At 45.7% G+C, this 13,528-nt stretch overlaps 1 long non-coding RNA gene across 2 annotated transcripts in view; it reads right to left on the reverse strand.

The window, feature by feature from the left end:
* Positions 1 to 2,304: 2,304 nt before the first annotated feature.
* LOC309830663 overlaps positions 2,305 to 13,528 on the reverse strand; it is a 35,853-nt gene continuing 24,629 nt past the window's right edge. For both annotated transcript variants that reach the window (XR_014297497.1, XR_014297498.1), the window contains exons 4-5: positions 6,290 to 6,353; positions 2,305 to 6,184 (exon numbers count right to left, since the gene is read on the reverse strand). This is a non-coding gene — a long non-coding RNA (uncharacterized lncRNA). The remainder of the gene's footprint in view (positions 6,185 to 6,289; positions 6,354 to 13,528) is intronic.

A 13,528-nucleotide genomic window follows, 5' to 3' on the forward strand; every position in this document is an offset into this window, starting at 1 on the left:
GGAGCAGAACTGGCAGGGTGCACACAAAACCGGCTACAAAATGTATACATTCACCTGAAAATCAGCAAGAGCAACTTACACATGCTATTATTTTACTTTAAAAACGTATTTTATTTGCATATACCTACATCTGAACAACAAAAGCACTTTGGTCTAACCGTCACCTTCCTCCGAGACCTCCGCCGACACGTTTAACAAACACAAGGCCCCGGAATCTCTGGAATTGCTCGTGTGCCTCTTAATATTTTAAAATATAACATGAGAATGACTTTTCTTTTTTAATGTTTTCATGTCCTTCTGACCTCAGAATTACTCTGCCTTATGCACACCAGGAGTGGGAACCAATGGGTAACACACAGAGGCCTCCCTGCCCGTAGGGTTTGGGGGACCCCGGCCTGTGGAAGCCGGAAGCTCTCCCAGAATTTCTGTGCAGTCCTCGGGGCGTACGTCTCAGGGCCGCCCTCTCCGGGCCCCGGCGTCTCTCAAAGTGTTGTACTTACATGTTCTGCCCACTTCAGTTTGGACACAGCGCCTGGCCCTTCCACCAGTTTCCATAAGAAAGCCACTCAGACCAAGCATCCCAAGCCTTTTGGGAGGGATTCTGTGGTCCTAAGGGTTCATACAGGAAAGTGTGCAACCTGACACCATTCTCCTCCGCTGGGTCCCTTTCCAAGTCTACTCTGTATTTTCTTGTCTCAGACTATCCCAGGAGACTGCAGTTCTTCGCTTTCTCACCACGTGGAACAGTTCAGCCCTCTCCAGGTCCCACCCCAAACTGAGATGTCCTAACCCCCCACAGGGCTCAGCAGAACCAAAGAACTCCAAATAACACGATTCATCTTCCTTCATAGGCACCTGGGATTAATAACAATTCTTCTGTTGCATTACTAAAGGCTAGGCACTTGATGTGTGTTTACTTAGTTTTCTCAAATGTCTCACAGGTTAGGTATTTTCAAAACCATCTTACGGATGAGAAACCTGAGATTCAGAGAAGTGAAGAAACTGAGTAAGGTCACAGAGTAAGTGCTGTATCACCTTCGTGTTTCCTCTCTCTCTTTATCTCAATCCATGTACCAACTCGGCAGTGCTACGTGTATTTGCTTCCTGCCCTGTAATGGTATCAACATCTTTCTCATCTCTTCCTCGGGGTCTGATTTTACCATTGAGTACTTTTTCCATCCGCTGATACTTGCTTTCACCTATTATTTTCAAATTCCTGAGGATAACAGCACGTTGCACAGAAAGACTCGCTTAATAATTTTAAATCTGGGGGGGATAACTGAACCAAGAGGTGGAAGGTCCCTTGGAAGGCATCGTGTCCAAGCCTCACGCAACACCAAAGACACACCCACAGCTTCCTCCAGATGGCCCGCGACTGGCCTGGGCACCCACCTTCTCTAGAGCAGACCACTGCAGGCTATTGGGCTGACTTCTTGAAAGAGTTCTTCCTTAAGGTAAGAGACCGTAAAGATACAATCTGCCATTTACTCGGGCTCCCCTTAGAAACTGTGAAGTCGGCCCTGGCTTTTCTCGCTCACACCCTAACTCCTAGCAGGCACAGGAGTGACCCAGTGGGAGAGCTCAAGCCACGTGTGACCCACGTGGGGTCTCTGCCCCACCCCACTCACATCGAAAGGGCTGTCTGGATGGCTTCCGCCTCAACTGTGGAAGCGGAGCCTAGACTCGCCCCGAGACGCAGGTGGACGCCAGACCCACCCGCTGTCAGAGACTGGTGTGCGGGGTCTGGGCCACCACTGCTTAGCTGAGAAGTGTCAGGCCTTAGCATGGGTGGGAGACAGCCATCAGGGACCAGAGCACAGCTTGCAAAGTGAAAGAAAAGCCTGTGGGCACCATGCAGGTAATACAAATGACGAAAATGGGTCACACAGGGAACATGAATTCGTTGCCAACCTTTAAAAATCATTAAATTTTATGTAAAGATCTGGATTGTTGGTTTTTCCTTAAAAGAGCAGATGATGCGGGACCCTTAAGCCTGTATCTCACATGGAAACAAACAGCTACCACTGAGCAGGCGCTGTCCTCTCAGGAGGGCAGGCTCTCTCCAGTCTGCCAGACCTGACGACTCCTTTGTCAATTGCTTGACCCCTGGGCCAGAGGGTCCTCGCAACTTGGTTTGCTGGGGCAGTCCCAGTTTAGGCCTATTGTCCTTGTTTAAGTATCAACAGCATCACCCCCTCACTTTATTATATGGTCACCTAGACATAATGCACAAGCCACCACACACACACACACACACGCTGACCACTGAATTCACACAACCACATGTCAAGCACAGAACCCTGTTATAAAGTGATTTTATTAAATTGATTTGGACATACTGTAGGTCAAATAATATTTTCCGAAGATAACAATTATGGACTTTAAAGCTCGACATAAAATTAGTAGCTTCAAAAGTGTTAGTCATATTCCCCAGCAACAGCATGATAAAATAATTCAACTATGTAGAAATATAGAACTCTAGGACTAGCTGGAAACTCAGAAATCATTTAGCCTAATGTCCTCATTTTGTAAGTGAGAAAACTAGACTCAAAGATTAAGCAATTTGCCCAAGCTCACATACCTAACAGTAACACAGCTACAGATCAAACCTATGTTTCCTAAACCTACAATTCTGTCGGTGATATTCCAACTGGCTCTCTATCAACTAAAAGTCCAGGCTTTTCTCTAACGCTCCACACTACTGTGACATGGAAGTGTGTTAAGACACTACAGTAAATCGTAGTCGAGGAATTCAGGCCTGGAAGGGGCTTTATCAAATAACTAAGCCAGCCCTCTCTTTGCGAAAATGAGGAAACATGAGAAGCAACTTCCCAAGGGCTTGTTAACAGAGATGTCTGGATCAAAATTCAGATGGTAACAAATTTACCCCCAAATCCCACCTCCAGTTTCATGGCTCACCCAGTAAGTTATGTGCTCCTTTTAAATCTCCTTTATGCATTGAGGTTTTAGTTATACAAGAAACCCTTCCAGTCAAACAGAAGAAATTAATTCAAATATGAAGAGAAAATCAAGCTTCGTTTCAGTATTTCGATGACTATTTCGGGTAGTTCATTTTCCAACCTCTCAGACAGTGGACAGAGACCGCTAACCTGAACACCCATTTCAGAGCTTTCAAAGAGCCTTAATTTCCCCAAAGACTTCCTGAGCAAAAGGACTACATGTGGGAAATCAACGAGAATAGGAATGAGAAGGGAAACAAAGTTAAAAATTAGTTGCTTTTTGTTGTCATTGGGGACTTTTGGTCTTCTAAACATTCCTTGAGTTCCTCCACATGAGTTTTTAATACCAATCTAGCCAGAAAAAAAAAAAAAAAAAAAAAGAAAAAAAAAAAGGCCTATAAATGTCAGGATACTGAGCAGCTCAGTATCTCTCCCCCTCCCCGCTGCACGCTGCCCTCACCGCCGGCCGCCACCTCCTGCTCCGGAAGCTCCCCGGCAGGACCGCGAGCCCCCTGCAGCCGCCCCTGTGCTGCCCCCGGAAAGGCCTCCCTGCCCGCTACCTACCGCTGCCCCCCGCCCCACCCCCACTGCTCTAAATCTTCACCCTAGGTTATTTTCTCCGTATCACTTAATCACTACCTCAAACTACATTATTTATTTGTTTACTTGCTTATCATCTGTCTCCTCCACCAGAAGTCAACGCCACGAGAGTAGGGCCCTTGTCTGTCTTACTCAGTGGTATTCCCGGTACCTGGCACAGTGCCTGGCACGTAGGAGGTGTTCAATAAATACTTGTTGAATGAATGAAGAAAGTTCATGCCTACAAAGGAACTGATATGTAATCCTCAATAAAAAGGTATCGAGGACTCCTACACATTATTGCCCCAAAATCACAGAATCAGAGACTATTATTAGTGAGGCCTCCTACCATCCGCTTCTCCTATGGTCTCCCCAAGCCAGTAAGGGGCTCCCCTTGTTACCAAAGGAGCCTGAGAGGGCAATTCTGGATGGAGAAGAGTTCTAACTTTGCTTGCTTCTTCCTCCCTATTTACATTCAGCTATTTCCAAAAAAATTCAAGTTAAAAATATGTGATGTAGCCACTAGAAAATTAAGTCTGACTAACATAGAGACACAGTGATTAGCAGAATTCACAAAATTAAAGTTCAAGGGCATGTATGTCTGCCAATGATTTCGCCAACAGACAAAGTAAATGGAAATTATGAGTCACCTAAAATCTAAAATGAAATTTAATGCCATCTAGGAAGGGGTGGATATTTGTGGGTATTTTGAGGATATACAGGTACAGTGAGTTCAGAAGTAACGGGATATATGGACAGATACGTAGAGGCTGAATCGAGTGGTGACCTCAGAAATACCAGAACACTACTTCGCGGGAGCCGGCCGTTTTCAAATGCATTCACCAGTATGCTTGGATCAAGAGAAGGTCGGTCATGAGCTCCCGAAACGGGGGAGTATCTGGGGTGACTTTTAGGTAAAGTGTAGACAGAAGGTGACTCAGGAGGCTGGGCAAGGATCATGGTTTCCTGTGTAGTGTTTCAACTATGGAGGCATCGCGCCAGAATCCCAGGAAACACACACCCACGACTGGGACCTCACAGCCTGACCTGGGCAAACAACGCGGAGGGATTCCAGATTCAAAGTCAAGCTGTGGAACACACTTGGCATGAATCCAAAAACTCAACCTCACACGTGCCTCTTGGAAAACAATGTTCTGCTGGGGCTTGCTGTAAAAATTTCTTGGGTCAATGTAGGTATTTACAGGGTTTTCCTTCCTAGTGGCACTTATGGGTTTTAGGATTTTTACCTCTTAGCAAAACGCTTTATATAACTGATATTTTGAGATGGTTTCTCTCCTTTGTGTGCACTCTCTGGTGGATGCAGAGGCTGGTGCTCTGACTGAAGGCCTTCCCACACTCATCACATTTGAAAGGTTTCTCCCCCGTGTGCACTCTCTGATGGATGCAGAGGCTCGAGCTCTGGCTGAAGGCCTTCCCACACCCACAGCATCTATAGGGCTTCTCCCCGGTGTGCACTCTCTGATGGATGCAGAGGCTCGAGCTCTGGCTGAAGGCCTTCCCACACTCATAGCATTTATAGGGCTTCTCTCCTGTGTGGACTCTCTGATGCATGCAGAGGCTAGAAGTGTGCCTGAAGGCCTTCCCGCACTCTTCACATTTAAAGGGCTTCTCTCCGGTGTGGACTCTCTGATGCATGCAGAGGTTTGAACTATTGCTAAAGCCCCTTCCGCACTCACTACAGACATAGGGTTTCTCACCTGTGTGAACTCTCATGTGAATCTGAAGGTGTGAGCTCCAGTTGAAGGCTTTGCCGCACTCGTAGCACTTATAGGGCTTCTCCACCGTGTGGATCTTCTTGTGTCTATTGAGCTTTGTCGTGGTGCTAAAGTCCTTCCCGCAATCATCACATTTATACGCCTTCTCTCCCGTGTGGTCTCTCCAATGGATATGGAGCTCTGACAGATGAAAGAAACCCTTGTCGCACTTGTCACACTTATGGGGCTTCTCAGCAGTGTGAATTTTCTGATGCATAAAAAGATCTGCTCTCTCAGAGAAGAATTCCCTACACATGGGGCACTTGTAGATCATGTTTCCTATTTGGTATCGTGATTTAGCGGAGAAGATTTCCTCACAACTACTACAGTTACAGGGCTGCTATTTCACAGAGTCTCTCACTTGGCCATTTTGGTGCTTATCTCAGGCTGGCTCTGCTCGGGAGGTTCGAGGCCGGCCTAAGCTCTCCCCTGCCTGTCTTTCTATGGAAGGTTCCTCCCTGCATAGTGCTCCTCACTCGGTATTATTATTGATTAGAAAGTGACATTTACTTCCACGTGGACTCTGTAACTCGTTAACACAGAACTTTCTTTGAGATCCTGAGCTGCCAACATTCCAAGGGGCTCCCAAGGTAGAAACCTTTGCGTTTTTAAGCCCCTGGAATCTTCCTCTTGCAGAATAATCTCGTACTTCTCAGTTGCAGGAAAAGGTCTGCACAGTGTCCCCTGTAGCCAAGGGTGCGATACTGTGTGCTGGTCTCGGTCACCAGGAGCCTCCCCTTGCAGAGTCACAATGACATCCTGCCTCCTGCACATCAGACAGGAGCCTCCCGGGAAGCCAGCGTCTTGGGTCCAGGTGTGTCAGTCCTTCCTGGTGAGGATTCCCTATGCAGGTGTCACTCCGGCAGTCTCCTATAACAGAAACATAAATACTTACACTGAAAATGCCTTTCTTGTCCAGAAAATTGCTATGGATTCCATAATTAATTTTATAAACGTGACAGTAGTAACACAGACCTTTTTTGATCTTGAGGAAGGAGCTCTTATCTTCCAGAGAGACGTGTCTCTTGGATTTGCAGGTCTGAAGAAGAGAATTTGTAGATATCATGCTCCTGTTCATAGCCCAAGTACATAATCCAATTACAACCACTTACTGTAATTATCTGAGCAACATCAAGGGAATACTATTGAAAAAGAAAAGAAATCCTCAGAAGACCTACATGTGAGTATGAGAAGCAGCTGTCCTGCATAAAAGGCACACGAAGGAAAACGCACTCCACTTGGAACTTCAGAAGGGAAAATGTTGCTTCTGGAGCTGAAACATAGTATCGAGTCACCTCCCAATCCACAGAAAGAATAAATATATGACAGCATCAAATGTCATTCCCTTGCTTAACTGTCCTCCATGGTTTCCTGATGTACTTAAAATCCAAATCCTTAACCTAAAAACCAAGGTCCTGCATGGCCTTGCCCCCAAGCTCCCCGACCTCACGCGTGGCTTGGTGTGTGAGCCGCCTCTCCCCTACGTAAAGAAGGCCCCTGGCTAAGGCTCTATTTTAACCTCTTATTTGATTCCTTCAAAGCGCAGAGAACCTGTAATTATCTTATTGTTCCTTGCTTCTTGTTCTGTGTCCCGTACTAGACTATAAATGCCAGGAGGGAAGAACTCTGTATGTTGCTCGCTGTTACATCCTGGCAAAGGGGAGGTGGGGAGGTGTTTCAGTTAGCATTTGTTGAACGCATCTCCAGAGCACTTTATGACACCGCCTCTCTCCTGCAGACGTGGCCTGCTTTCTTCTGCTACAGCAGATAAAGGTACATTTTCCAGTGCCTTGTTACCAGGCTTTTGATAACCAACATGGGACAAAATATATACCAAACAGAAGGAGAGGAAACAGAAGAAAATTCCAAAATATTCAATCTGAAATCTTTTGAGGTTTAGGATGCCTTAGCCACCTTTTCATGCCCTGTTCTTTATACTCAGTAAGTGATACTTCAATTAATTAATGAAATTAACAGATCTTAAAATAACACTCTCCATAATATGTTTTATATAAATAAAGACAGGGTACATGAGGGATTGAGATTTCTTCAACATTAAAACTGCAAAATAAATTGCACTGTTTCTAGATGGAAGTGTTAGAATAATGAAATTCAACTAGATAAACAAAATTTCAGCAAAAAAAATATAGTCAATGTCTGAAAAAGTATATATGCATCTATCCTCTGACCCAGTAATCACACTTCTAGAGCTCTATCTCAAGATATACTGCAAACTAGGAATGACTGATGGCCCAGTTTATTGAGGCAGTACTTGTAACAGCAACATTGCCAGCAACCCAAGGCCCGTCCACTGGGGAGTGGCTGAATCAACTCTGGGACTTCATTCAGTGGACAACTGCTCAGCCATTGAAAACAGGGAATGAGGAAGAGCATGATGTACTGATGTGAGTGAACCCAGATAACACTGTTCACTAAAAAAAAAAAAAAAAAACACAAGGCATAGAATAATAGCTCAAACATGCTACCTTTTGTGCAAAAAAAGAGGGGAATATGAATTATTTAAATATTTCTTTACATGATGTATAAAAGTAAACATGGAGAAGGATAATACAAAATGAATTTTTTATTGAAATATAGTTAATTACAACGTTCTATTAGTTTCAGGTGTACAGCAAGTGATTCTGTTATACATATATATATATTCCTTTTCAGATCATTTTCCATCAAAGGTTATTGCAAGATATTGTGTATAGTTCCCTGTGCTATACAGTAGGTCCTTGTTGTTCACCTATTTTATATATAGTAGTGTGTATACGTTAATCCCAAACTCCTAATTTATCTTCCCACCCCCATAGCCCTTTGGTAACCGTAAGTTTGTTTTCTATGTCTGTGAGTCTATTTCTGTTTAATACAAAATGAATTTAAATGGGAGGAAGGAGAAAAGGATGAAGTAAAGTTTCTCTGAATGTAACTTGTGATGTAGTTTTGACTTTGGAGACATATGAGTGTTTATAAATTCAAAAAATAAAACTAAATAAACAAGAAAAGCAATCCCTAAATTTTGAAAACAAAATGAAGAAAATGAACCTTAACTTTCAAGTTGGTGACACAGCCACAAACGACTTTTGAGTACAGCAGACTGATCATACACACTCGGGGGACATTCTGTTGATAAGTAAAGCTGCAAAGAAGTCAAACTTCTTTCAATAGTTTAACTTAGTTATAATAACGGTGGTGTTTTTATAAGGTAGGATAATGCAAGTGAGTCATTACGGCAATGTGGTTAGGAACCAAGATTCGAGGTGAGACAAATGAGACACAAATATAAAATCAAAGGTAAGGAAAAAAATCCTGTAACGTAAAATTTGACTTAGAAACATCAGTTTGAATTCATATCTTTTTTTTTCTTAAGGCTGTCCATCAAAAAGGCCTGGAAGCAATGACAACCGACAGCAATGGTCCCTTCCCTTATAGACCCTTTTCCACCAAATGGCACAGGGATCCTTGCAGAATGCCTGGTCTCAAGGCCAGAGCAGCACTTTATGAAGTGAGCCTGGGACACCTTGTCATGCCAGAATGTAAGAGAGTCATGGCAAAGGAACACAGATGCCAATTCATGAAGAGACTCCTGCTGGCCAAAAATGGGAGAACTAAGCATCAAAAGGAATAATGAATGCAAGCCACTGAAACACACTAAATATACAAAACCCCCGAGTTCACAATGACGACAAGGGTTGGGGAGGAGCGGAAAAAGTAAGAGAGGGACAGACAGAGGCAGAGAGACAGACTCAAGGCACTAGACTAAACTGAAAGTTATAGGACACCAATTTTTACCTTTTTTGACACTTGGCAACTAAAAGGAAAGAATGAAAAATCCTTCGTCTATGAACTATCTTTCAAGATGATGCAACAATCCAGCTAGGAAACACGCAACCCTAACGATGCGTGATTCAGACCCCGGTAAGAAATGGGTGAAAACGTCAGATGAAAGGCTGATCGAGAACGTTTTACATTTTGAGGATCTGGCTGTCAACCCCTGAACCCACCAATCCATGATGTCAGCGTAACTCCAAGGGGCAACAGGAAACACACAGCGTCATCTGCAACATTCCTGCCAAGCATGCCTCCAGGACTCATTTTTATTTGAAAGAACTAGGAGGGCTAGAGGAACTACCAGGATACCAGCAGAAAAATATCAAAATGTGACGCAGTCCACAGGACAGCTACCCATTTCTGCAACAAGTAAATGGCATGGAGAAAGGGGGAGGGGGGGGTTGGGCTGCTCTAGATTACAAAGACTTGAGATAGAACAACCGTACCAGCCAAATGTAACTTGAAGACCTACCTTCTTCAGAATCTGATTCAAATAGGCCAGCTGCTAAAACGGACAACTGGGGAAGCACCGTTAGGGACTAGGTATCAGATGACACAAGGAACACTGCTCACTGTATTCGGTGTGACAATGCCTTTGCAGTTGTATAAACAAATGTCTGTATTTTTTGAGATTTATACTGAAGTTTGTAAGAATGAAAGGACACGATGTCTGAGATGTGTCTTAAAATGCTTTGGCCAAAATAAAAACGACAGACAAAGCAAATGAGGGAGGATTGTTGTAACTGTTGCTTCTAGGTGATGGATAAATGATGAATAAGCTAATCTATCTTCCTTTGTGTATGTCTGTAATTTTTCATGATAACAAAACTGGTTCGTGTCGGGAAAACATTCTTTTCCTGCTCCTCCTGCAATGACAAACTGATCCCAGGACCCGGCACATTGCACAGAGGTGAAACTGAACTAAACAGATGCACTCCTCCAATGGCTGTGACTTCCCCAATCAATCCTGAGCACGTGAGAACGTGTGCACCGCAGATGTCACTGGAGAGCAGAGGGAAGGTGACGGTGACAAGCAGGGGACACAGGGAGCAGTGCTGCACTCCGCCCTCCTTCCCTCCTGAGCTAATTAACCGAGACGCCATGCGGTTCTCCTGGTGCCCTCCCTCAGAAATGAAGCAGTGAGGGTCAAGGCATCCATCCAGACTGGCCTCAGGAGAGGCTGACTCTGCTCAGAAGGGTGGAAACACCAAGCTCAGTGATGTGAAACTCCTACAGTTGTCGTACATGCACTCCCGCCAGAGTTTCTCTGGACGAGGAGTCAGGTACTGCCATTCCTTCCAGGTAAAATGCCTGTAAGTCTCACCGCATGAGGGCAAGCTACATTCTGCAGGAAAAAGCTCAAGCAAAAGAACCTCCAGCAAATTTGCCATGTGACCAACCAAAAAACAAAAGGAGGACAAACCACCACCAAGGATCCTCACTGTAGCCTTTCCTAAAATAGCACCTGCCTCACTGCTTCCGTACATACAAAGGAGACTGTAAACCCAGCGAGTAGGTAGATGCCACAGAAGTCTACAGATCCCAAGGGCACAATGTCCCCAAGATTCTCTCACTCAAGACGACGTCTCCTATCCAATGTCCCATAATGGCTTTCAAGGGGACAGCCCATTGTTTGACTGTGAGGCCACCTGGGAGACCTGAGGAGGGAGGAACCTTGCACTGAGGTCACCTGGCACTGCCACGGGCAATGTCCCATCTGTCCACGAGACCTCAGGGGCACCCTCAGCAGTACAAGCCTTCAATTTATATTTGAGGAGAACCTCTCAAACAGGAAGGTTAGAGTCCGGCTGAGAAGTGACAGGAAGAAAGCTTCAAGTAGCCCATCTGCCTCAAGTCCCCACCTTCCATGAAAAGAGCCCTCTTCTCTCCCTGTAGTTTGTCCATTAGCAGCTGTGCCTCATCTAAACCTTGTGACACCAAACAATACCTGAATTTGTACCCATCTCCCAGCACAGTTAAAAGTGAGGGATCAGCTAATAAACAACTGTGGCTGAAATGCGAGGAAGTAAAAAAATGAGTCCTAAATACAAAGAGACTATGCCCTGAGAGAATAAAAGCTCTGGGCCCTGGCATTGGAAAGGGTCATCTGGAAACGGAGATGCAGCATTAATGGGCTGGGAGAACGGAGCTGTTGCCCTTTGAGTGCTGATCGGGCCAAGAGCTCTCAATTCTAGACGCAGATTCAACCACCACTGTGCTCAGGAGGTAACACTACTACCGGACTGTGGTCTGAGGCACCGCGTCTGCTGCAGTGGCCTTGAATTTCCTTGCAGGCAGATATGCCTGCAGGGAGAGGAGCCCACTCTGGTCACACCTGCAGGGGGCAAAGGTCAAGAGGAAGGTACAGAGGGGGGACGCTGATTTTCTCTCCAAATTTCGGCCTGAATCTGTTGCAGAACTTGAACATAACAGTCCCTCCACCCTAGGAGGAAGCTCAGGACACTGGGGAGGAAGATTCTGAACGTGGATTTTGAAAGAGGATTATTTAAACTACTTCTGTATACGCCTTTCACGTATTACTCTCTTTTACACAGCTGGCCCCAGAATATGATTCTGCACAGGAAAAATGGGCGAACTAGTTTTTCAGATTTCTTGTTAAAATGATCCGATGCTTGCAAAATAGAAGGACCCAGGCTGCACAGGGCAGGTGTTGAAGAACGAACAGAAGAGCAGGCGAGCAGGACACTGAGAGTCACTGTCCCACAGGGCCCTGGCGCTGGGCTGACGGGAGGCGTCAGTGTGGCTGCACTCAGCAGAACCAACCACCCAACACAGAGGCGCAGGCCGGGCAATGGCGACCAGCAGACGCTCCAGAATGCTGACTCGGATCTCGATCACACTCAGTACAGGTTGGACGTGAAATCAAGACCAACCACCCTGACCCAGCAGGAGAGAAATCCAGTCACGCTCGTCAAGGAGTTGGCACCAGAAGCCTCGCCCTCAGACTGTACCCGTGCACCAGGCCGGCTGCTGTTGTGTGCTGTGCTGCAGGTCCTTCTACAGTATTAAGGTTCCTATAAAGCATTAAATATAAATAACCCCACCCTAGAGTAGCAGACTCTTTAATACATCAGTTAAATCTATGTCAACAGAGATCAAACTAACCTCCCATCTAGAACCAGATCTGCCAGAACATGTGGTTTATAGTTCTGTCACTCGAAGGGATAAGGGCACACTTTCTGGGAAAGATAAAAATGAAACAGAATAGGAAAGAAGACATTCCTATGCCTCCAGCCTCAACCAAAAACCCCACCACCAACTGCAGTGCGCTGCACCGGCCATGTGACTCATCTCCCCCACTTGTAGAGCAGGCGTTGTGTCATGGGGCCTGGAGAAGATTCTCAAAGATAACCAAAGTGCCGTAGCTCAGATGATGATGCCCTAGACTAGTCACTGTGAAATATAAAGACTCCAAATCAACTTGCAGGTCTCTTAATTACTGGGAAGTGTTTTACGGGAAGATCCCTGTGTTCCCAGCTGCCCTAACACATGTTGGTTCATGCCATGTTGTTTAGTGTTTGATTTATAAATGATACTCAAGAGAATCCAGCTCACCCAGAAGCAGGCCTAGAAGAAAGTCACCATTGATGCAACAGTCCTGGAAATTGAACTCAGATGCAGGATCGGCACATGCGTGCATGCAGGTATACGTTCCACAAACATGTAGCACCCAGCATTTGTCAGGCAGCGGGCTACACTCTGCAAGATCCTATGAAGAACAACACAGCCACGGCTTCTGCATTCGTGTGGTTTACAGTCTAGGAGAGGAAGGAGACAGGCCCAGCATCATGCAAGTGGTGCTGTGGCCGAGCAGGCCCCAGGGACACAGCTGCACGAAGGGGGGCATACTAACTAGTCTTTCATGACAAGGAAGACTTCTAGTAAACTCTACTTTTAGACTGAAACCGAAAGGACAAACCGAATTAACCATGAAGGGTAGGAGGACAGAGGGTCTTGGCCTAGAGAAGGGCAAGTGTCTAGAGACAACCAGGACCACCAAGCCTAGGAGCACACGTTCAGCATGCGGAAGGCAAAAGGGGGGCTCTGCCCCGCTCTTACCTCTACCAGATTATGATGTGAAAGGACACTTCCTTAGAATAAAACTCTAAGGTTCAAAGTCAAAGGGGAGTGGGCAGCAATGGAAAAGAATGTTCCGTCTGGAAATGAGAGGGGAGGCTTTCTAATTGATTTGTAGCTTCTGCTGTGGCCACCTCAGCCGTAGGAATCCCTCCTCAGAGCCTGGCCAGTGAGGGAGTGTGGCTCATTCCCGCGGGACCAAGACAGAGCCTGCCTGCGTGTCACAGCCTGGGACAGGGTGGGGAGCATACAAAACTCCACTCACCCGTCCCTGCCACTCCC

This window comes from Grampus griseus (genome assembly GCF_964374135.1).
Source record: "Grampus griseus genome assembly, chromosome: 12".
Classification (NCBI taxonomy): Eukaryota; Metazoa; Chordata; class Mammalia; order Artiodactyla; family Delphinidae; genus Grampus; species Grampus griseus.